The sequence below is a fragment of the Bos indicus x Bos taurus genome, chromosome 23, assembly GCF_003369695.1.
Source record: "Bos indicus x Bos taurus breed Angus x Brahman F1 hybrid chromosome 23, Bos_hybrid_MaternalHap_v2.0, whole genome shotgun sequence".
NCBI classification, from domain to species: Eukaryota; Metazoa; Chordata; class Mammalia; order Artiodactyla; family Bovidae; genus Bos; species Bos indicus x Bos taurus.
This window is the reverse complement of record NC_040098.1, coordinates 2,145,621-2,152,882: the sequence shown is the minus strand read 5'-3', so window position 1 is coordinate 2,152,882 and position 7,262 is coordinate 2,145,621.

Genomic DNA, 7,262 nt, shown 5'->3' with positions numbered 1-7,262 from the left:
AGCAACAGATGCAAGATTCATAAGACTTTATATTCTTTGTAAGTATTTATACATGAAACTGTAGGATAAGAAAAACAATTTAACCTATTGTGAAAGAACACATATTACTTGTTGACTGATAGTAGAGGTGGGAGTGGTGTTCTCCTAGAAAGTGGCTGAAATGCCTGTAGATGGTGATGGAGATGTTTTGTATCTTGAATTCTGTGTTATATATGTTGGCATATAACTCAAAAATCATCACGATGTATGCCTCATACAATATATGTCACTGTATTTAAATTATGCTTCAAAAAATTTGTTTTAAGAAAAGAATGGCAATTTTTGAATAATTCAATTAAGGGGTAATTTTGACCTGATAAAACACATTCTGAGTTGCATGAAAACGTGAGCTTAGGTAGGACAATTTTATTATTAACTCCATTTAACATACTGGGAAATTTCTCAGTTTTCTAAACATTAGATTCTCAAGGGTCACACAGCAGATGGAGTACAAGCAGTTAATCGAGTATTATGGGAAATAGATGGGGAAACAGTGGAAACAGTGTCAGATTTTATTTTTCTGGGCTCCAAAATCACTACAGCTGGTGACTGCAGACATGAAATTAAAAGACACTTACTCCTTGGAAGGAAGGTTATGACCAACCTAGATAGGATATTCAAAAGCAGAGACATTACTTTGCCAACAAAGGTTCATCTAGTCAAGGCTGTGGTTTTTCCTGTGGTCATGTATGGATGTGAGAGCTGGACTGTGAAGAAGGCTGAGCACCAAAGAATTGATGCTTTTGAACTGTGGTGTTGGAGAAGACTCTTGAGAGTCCCTTGGACTGCAAGGAAATCCAACCAGTCCATTCTGAAGGAGATCAGCCCTGGGATTTCTTTGGAAGGAATGATGCTGAAGCTGAAACTCCAGTACTTTGGCCACCTCATGCGAAGAGTTGACTCATTGGAAAAGACTCTGATGCTGGGAGGGATGGGGGCAAGAGAAGGGGACGACAGAGGATGAGATGGCTGGATGGCATCACTGACTCGATGAACGTGAGTCTCAGTGAACTCCGGGAGTTGGTGATGGACAGGGAGGCCTGGCGTGCTGCGATTCATGGGGTCGCAAAGAGTCGGACACAACTGAGCCACTGATCTGATCTGATCTGAATGGTTACTGAAGAATGATTGCAAGGAACCAACTGAAGATGTGAGAGAATTAATTTTTTTTTTTTTTTAATTTTGAGGAGTCTAGTTCAATCAAGTTATTGCTATTTTAAAAGTCTTTACTTTAAGGGGGCTCCAAAATCACTGTGGATGGTGACTACAGCCATGAAATTAAAAGACACTTGCTCCTTGGAAGAAAAGTTATGAACAACCTAGTCAACCTATTAAAAAGCAGAGACATTATTTTGCCAACAAAGGTGCATCTAGTCAAAGCTATGGTTTTTCCAGTAGTCATGTATGAATGTGAGAGTTGGACTATAAAGAAAGCTGAGCACAGAAGAATTTATGCTTTTGAACTGTGGTTTTGGAGAAGGCTCTTGAGAGTCCCTTGGACTGCAACGAGATTCAACCAGTCCATCCTAAAGGAAATCCGTCCTGAATATTTATTGGGAGGATTGATGTTGAAGCTGAAACTCCAATACTTTGGCCACCTGATGCAAAGAACTGACTCACTGGAAAAGCCCCTGATGCTGGGAAAGATTGAAGTCAGGAGAAGAAGGGGAAAACAGAGAATGAGATTGTTGGATGGCCTCACTGACTCAATGGACATGAATTTGAGTAAACTCTGGGAGTTGGTGGTGGACAGGGGACCCTGGCATACTATAGTCCAGGGGCTTGCAAAGAGTCAGAAGCAACTGAGCTAGTGAACTGAACTGAACTTATGGCTACTACTTTGCATTAGGACAGTAGAATTTAGTATTTGCAACAGTGATTGTGTGATTCACAAAACTTAACATATTCACTATACGTGTCGGCTCTGCAGGGGCTCGACCGGGCATCAGCTGGAAGGAAGAAGGCAGTGCAGGGCTGGCACTGGGCAGGCTCAGGGAGGCCTGGCCGGGACACCAGCTCGCCATCTGCTCGGCCCTGCCCTGCCCCCAGCGCTGCCATTAGCCTGGCTGCATGCCAGGGCCTTGCCTGCGGCGACACTGGAGTTGGCCCCCAGATTCTGTTAGCGGGCGATACGGTGGCAGGACTCTGAGCGTTTGCTTCTGGGGCCACCCTCGCTGCTGAGATTCACATTCCTGACCACCAGACACACACGCGATCCCCTGCACACCTCCCGACTTGGGTTTGGCGTTGTGGGTACTGGGTGCCACGTGGTTCCCGGGCCTCAAGGAGATAGATGTTTTACAAGTATATATTGTATATCTTGGACTGCTTCCTGATTTGTAGGAGGTAGTTCTGAATTTAGAAATCCAGGCATCTCTGCCCCCTGACAAAGGAGCAGAACAGTACATATTCCTCTGAAGTCCATTCTTTTGGTTGCTTGCTGCAGAGTCCTTCAGTGATGGAATGCCTGATAAATATTGCTGAGCATGACAGAAATATTGCAACCTTTGCAAATTGTTTGTCCATTTTTATCCCTCCTTAATTTATTGATCTCAATGCCCACATTTGAGATGCCAGGCACTCAGTGACCTGAGCCTGATACCGATCAGATGCGTCTCAATCTCTCACCGCCACACACAGTAAGCCATCTTCTGACTCTCACAGAGCCTCGTATTCCACTAAACCTCTACCATCTCAAGCCCCTCAGTCCTTTCCAGGCACTTCTTTCTGCTTTCCTGTCTGAGCTGGATCCCTTCATCAGCCAACTGGGATTTATTATTGCTGGCCCACCAGGCACCCTTGCACCCTGGTATTGCACCAGAGGCCACCTCTCAGTTGTTCTCCCCACCAAATACACACCTAACCGCAACTATGGAACACAGAACCTTCCTGCTAAAGGCTCTAATCTAACAACCTAAGGCACAGCCTGGCCCACTCACAGAGCAAAGGATTGAGTGAATACGGAAGAAGACCTAGCCAGGCTGCTTACTGGCCCCTGCTCGCCCTGAGGCAGAGAGGCAGGCTGGTGGTGGCCAGAGCCAGAAGGCAAGGGCTGCTGCAATCTCAGCCCCAGAGACAGCATTTTCCACCAAACTGTGAGCAGACTCCCAGCTACTAATCACATCTTCCTGAGACTCTGGGTGATTGACATCTGCCAGGATGGTCGCAGCCTGAGATCAGCTATCTAGAGGAGACATACAACACCTGAGACAGTGCTCTTGCAGGAAACCCGGGAAACTGAGCAGCTGGGACAGGGGAGGTGATTAAGATGCATGGTCCACCTGAAACAGTGCACTTGCCAAGCACCTGGTTGCCTGAGCTGCTCAGATCTGGAAAGGGCACAAAATGCATGCTCAACCCACAGAGACTGAGTCAGAACTGTCTGAGTGTCTCCTGTGGAGGTATGGGTCAGCAATGGCCTGCTGCAGAGGTATGGGCTCTGGATACAGCAGACCTGGGTATGGCATAAGCTCTCTTGGAGGAGGCTGACATTAATTCCACCAAAGAACCACTGGAACTTACACAGGACTGGGGAAACAGACTCTTGGAGGGCACAAACAAAACCCTGTGCACACCAAGACCCAGGAGAATGGAGCAGTGACCCCACAAGAGACTGACCTAGACATGCCTATGAGTGTCCAGGAGTCTCCGGTGGAAGTGAGTGTGCCTGGTGGCCTGCTGTGGGGTCAGGGGTGGTGAGTACACCAGTGGCTGCATGGGACCTTTAGAAGGAGGGCACCATTATCTTCATTGCCTCCACTGTAGTTTGGCCTCAGGTCAAGCAAGAGGGAGGGAACATAGCCCCACCCATCAACAGAAAATTGGATTAAAGATTTACTGAACATAGCCCAGTTCCCAAGAATATCAAGAAGAGGTAAGAAAGCCTTCCTCAGTGATCAATGCAAAGAAATAGAGGAAAACAACAGAATGGGAAAGACTAGAGATCTCTTCAATAAAATTAGAGATACCAAGGGAACATTTCATGCAACGATGGGCTCGAAAAAGGACAGAAATGGTATGGACCTACAGAAGCAGAAGATATTAAGAAGAGGTGGAAAGAATATAAAGAAGAACCGTACAAAAAAGATCTTCACGACCAAGATAATCAAGAGGTGTGATCACTCACCTATAGCCAGATATCCTGGAATGTGAAGTCAAGTGGGCCTTTGGAAGCATTACTACAAACAAAGCTAGTGGAGGTGATGGCATTCCAGTTGAGCTATTTCAAGTCCTGAAAGATAATGCTGTGAAAGTGCTGCACTCAGTATGTCAGCAAATTTGGAAAACTCAGCAGTGGCCACAGGACTGGAAAAGGTCAGTTTGCATTCCAATCCTAAAGAAAGGCAATACCTAAGAATGCTCAAACTACCGCACAATTGCACTTATCTCACACACTAGTAAAGTAATGCTTAAAATTCTCCAAGCCAGGCTTCAGCAATACGTGAACTGTGAACTTCCAGTTATTCAAGTTGATTTTAGAAAAGGCAGAGGAACCAGAGATCAAATTGCCAACATCTGTTGGATCATGGAAAAAGCAAGAGAGTTCCAGAAAAACATCTATTTCTGCTTGATTGACTATGCCAAAGCCTTTGACTGTGTGGATCACAATAAACTGTGGAGCATTCTGAAAGAGATGGGAATACAAGACCACCTGACCTGCTTCTTGAGAAACCTATATACAGGTCAGGAAGCAACAGTTAGAACTGGACATGGAACAACAGACTGGTTCCAGATAGGAAAAGGAGTACGTCAAGGCTGTATATTGTCACCCTGCTTATGTAACTTATATGCAGAGTACATCATGAGAAACGCTGGGCTGGAAGAAACACAAGCTGGAATCAAGATTGCCAGGAGAAGTATCGATAACCTCAGATATGCAGATGACACCACCCTTATGGCAGAAAGTGAAGAGCACCTAAAAAGCCTCTTGATGGAAGTGAAAGAGGAGACTGAAAACGTTGGCTTACAATTCAACATTCAGAAAACGAAGATCATGGCATATGGTCCCAACACTTCATGGCAAATAGATGGAGAAACAGTGGAAGCAGTGTCAGACTTTATTTTGGGGGGCTCCAAAATCACTGCAGATGGTAACAGCAGCCATGAAATTAAAAGACGGTTACTCCTTGGAAGAAAAGTTATGACCAACCTAGATAGCATATTGAAAAGCAGAGACATTACTTTGCCAACAAAGGTCCATTTTTCAAGGCTGTTTTTCCTGTGGTCATGTATGGATGTGAGACTGTGGAGAAAGCTGAGCGCCGAAGAATTGATGCTTTTGAACTGTGGTGTTGGAGAAGACTCTTGAGGGTCCCTTGGACTGCAGGGAGACCCAACCAGTCCATCCTAAAGGGGATCAGTCCTGGGTGTTCTTTGGAAGGAATGATGCTAAAGCTGAAACTTCAGTACTTTGGCCACTTCTTGCAAAGAGTTGACTCATTGGAAAAGACTCTGATGCTGGGAGGGATTGGGGGCAGAAGGAGAAGGGGACGACAGAGGATGAGATGGCTGGATGGCATCACCAACTCGATGGACATGAGTTTGAGTGAACTCCGGGAGTTGATGAGGCCTGGCTTGTTGCAATTCATGAGGTTGCAAAGAGTCGGACACGACTGAGCGACTCAACTGAACTGAACTGAACATGGCCCTTCCCATCAGAACAAGGCCCAATTTTTCCTTCAGTCTGTCCCACCAGGAAGCTTCCATAAGCCTCTTATCCTTATCCATCAGAGGGCAGACAGAATGAAAACCACACTCACAGAAAACTGACCAAACTGATCACATGGACTACAGCCTTGTCTAGCTCAATGAAACTATGAGTCATGCCATTTAGAGCTACCCAAGATGGATGGGTCCTGGTGGAGTGTTATGACAAGACGTGGTCCACTGGCGAAGGGAATGGCAAGCCACTTCAGTATTCTTGCCTTGAGAACCCCGTGAAAATTATGAAAAGACAAAAAGATATGATACTGAAAGATGAACACCCCAGGTCAGTAGGTGCCCAATATGCTACTGGAGAAGAATGGAGATATAACTCCAGAAAGAATGAAGAGATGGAGCTAAAGCAAAAACAACACCAAGTTGTGGATGTGACTGGTGATAGAAGTAAAGTCCAATTCTGTAAAGAGCAATATTGCATAGGAACCTGGAAGCTTAAGTCCAAGGCAAATTGGAAGTGGTCAAATAGGAGATAGCAAGAGTGAACATCGAAATTTTAGGAATCAGAGAATTAAAATGGACTGGAATTGGTGAATTTAACTCAGATGACCATTATATCTACTACTGTGGGCAAGAATCCCTTGAAAGAAATGGAGTAGCCACCACAATCGACAAAAAAAGTCAACAAAACAGAATGATCTCTGTTTATTTCCAAGGCAAGACTTTTAACATCACAGTAATCCAAGTTATGCCCCAACCAGTAATGCTGAAGAAGCTGAAGTTGAACAACTCTATGAAGACCTATAAGACCTTCTAGAACTAATACCCCCAACCCCAAAATGTCCTGTACCTTATAGGGGACTGGAATGCAAAAGTAGGAAGTCAAGAAATACCTGGAGTAACAGGCAAATTTGGCCTTGGAGTACGAAATGAAGCAGATCAAAGCTAACAGAGTTTTGCCAAGAGAACACACTGGTTATAGCAAACATCCACTTCCAACAACACAAGAGAAGACTCTATACATGGACATCACCAGATGGTCAATACAGAAATCTGACTGATTAATTTCTTTGCAGCCAAAGATGGAGAAGCTCTATACAGTCAACAAAAACAAGACCTGGAGCTGACTGTGGCTCAGATCATGAACTTCTTATTACCAAATTCAGACTTAAGTTGAAGAAAGTATGGAAATCCAATACACCATTCAGGTATGACCTAAATCAAATCCCTTACAATTAAACAGTGGAAGTGACAGATAGATTTAAGGGACTAGATCTGATAGACAGAATGCCTGAAAAACTATGGACTGAGTTTTGTGATATTGTACAGGAGGCAGGGATCAAGACCATCCCCAAGAAAAAGAAATACAAAAAAGCAAAATGGTTGTCTGATGAGGCCTTACAAATAGCTGAGAAAAGAAGAGACTCTAAAGACAAAGGAGAAAAGTAAACATATACCTATTTGAATGCAAAGTTCCAAAGAATAGAAAGGAGAGATAAGAAAGCCTTCCTCCATGATCAATGCAAAGAAATAGATGAAAGCAATAGAATGGAAAAGACTAGAGA